Genomic DNA, 2500 nt, shown 5'->3' with positions numbered 1-2500 from the left:
ATTTGGTTGGCGAGTTTAGCTCACCACTCATTCTTCATTTGGCGGAGTCGCTTTTGGAGAATACCCTTGTTTGCTTTAAGTGACTGTTGGAGAGACTCTCGACCTCCATGAAAGGCAGACAACATCTTATGGTACAACTCATTTTTAGCACTTAAGAGTTGAGTAATTTCAGAATCATTATCATCAAACCAATCCTGATGCGTAGATTTGCGGAAGCCAAGAACATCTACACTTATTTCATAGATCAAAATCAGCAGAATTAACTACGGATCAAAGCCTTTCACGAACACTTAGATCATCCAGCCTGGACACATCAACCCGCCTGGGAACCCCAACACCACCCAACCTACACTTCTTTCTTATACAGATTTTCAACTTCCTGCGTTATCTGTGCCGCATTCAGCTCCATGCATAACACACACACTGCAGACGACCCGCAAATCTGCCTTCCTGGAAATAATGTAATCAATCAAGTGACCTTGTTTTGAACGAGGACGGGTCCAGGTAAACCTATGGACCTCTTTGTGGCTGAAGAAAGTGTTAGAGATAGCAAGATCAAACTGAGTGCATAGATGGAGAAGATGCAGACCATTACTGTTGACCCTACCTACACCAAACCGACTGAGTGAGTCCCAGGTGTGATGATCCTTGCCAACCCTTGCATTTAGATCACCCACAAGGGGGATCTTCTCAGATAAAGGAATAGAGGAAATGGTACGACTGAGATCTCGGTACAATGCTGTGATGGTGTGTTCATCATGACACATGGTAGGGGCATACACAGATAAAAACATCATATATCTACTGTGTGCAAGAGGGAATCGCATCAACATAATTCTATCACTTACACAGATTGGCTGTTCTATCCTCTTCACCAAATCAGAACGCACTGCAAAGCATATTCCACCTTCTCGTCTCAGCCCCGATGGTTTTCCTTTCCCCAAAAAAGTGTATCCGAGCCCACTTCCACAAAATGATCCTCACCACTTAATCGTGTATCAGACAATGCCGCAATGTCTATGCTGTACCTAGAGAGCTCTCTTGCAACAAGGTATTTCACTATCCAGGACATCTAGCAAAGTTCTCACATTCCATGTATTCCATATGTACATACATGTATATATATATGTATATTTATATATATGTATATATATCTATGTATATATATGTATATATATATGTCAGGTAATGTCATGTGCTACTGGTACAATGTAAACCAGTACTACCTGCCTCATAGTCGGGTCACCGGCGACTAAACTGTTTCCCCCACCAGACTTGTTTGGTGAGGGCGGCTAGTCTCCCTGAAGGATTAAAAACAAGACCTTCCACAGGGCGAATGAACTCTTTTTCTGGGTCAACGGCCAACTAGCACCATGTATATTTGTGTGTGTGTATTGGGGTGGAGAGGACTCCCGTAAGCCGTGGTTAACGCAACCTTTCTAGGAGAAGCGAACCTCTGATTTACAAACCCATAAAGCGGAAGACCATTATCCGAATTAAGCTGGTCTGCAGTTTAATTTGTTGCTGGCTATCTTGCTCTTGCTTGTTGCTGGATCTCAACATTTTGAACCGAGAGAGAGAGAGACTTAGCTGTCGTACTAAGCTAAGACTCTGTAACATCATATTTGTATAGATACTCCCTCAGGCATTTGGGCTTATGGATTTTAAATGTCTGAGGCAGTGGCACTCGTCTGACAAGACGTTGCAATCATCATGTATATATATATGTATATGTATATGTATATATGTATATGTATATATGTATGTATATATACATGTATGTATATGTATGTATGTATATGTATGTATACATGTATGTATATATATGTCTATGTATATGTATATATATATGTATATGTATGTATATGTATATATATGTATATATATGCATATGTATATATATATGCATATGTATATACATGTATATATATATATGCATATGTATATACATGTATATATATGCATATGTATATATATATATGTATATACCTATGTATATATATATATACATATGCATATATATACATGTATATATATATGCATATGTATATATATATGCATATGTATGTATATAAATGTATATATATATGTATATATATATGCATATGTATGTATATATATGCATATGTATGTATATATATGTATATACATGCATATGTATATATATGCATATGTATGTATATATGCATATGTATGTATATATATGTATATATATGCACATGTATGTATATATGCATATGTATCTATATATATGTATATATATGCATATGTATATATATGCATATGTCTATATGCATATGTATGTATATATATGTATATATATGCATATGTATGTATATATGCATATGTATGTATATGCATATGTATGTATATATATGTATATATATGCATATGTATATATATATGCATATGTATATATATACGCATATGTATGTATATATATGTATATATATATGCATATGTATATATATATGCATACGTATATATATACGCATATGTA

This window comes from Euprymna scolopes, chromosome 46 (genome assembly GCF_053919585.1).
Source record: "Euprymna scolopes isolate OS-2025 chromosome 46, ASM5391958v1, whole genome shotgun sequence".
Classification (NCBI taxonomy): Eukaryota; Metazoa; Mollusca; class Cephalopoda; order Sepiida; family Sepiolidae; genus Euprymna; species Euprymna scolopes.
The sequence above is the reverse complement of the archived record's forward strand: the minus strand, read 5'-3'. Positions refer to the sequence as shown.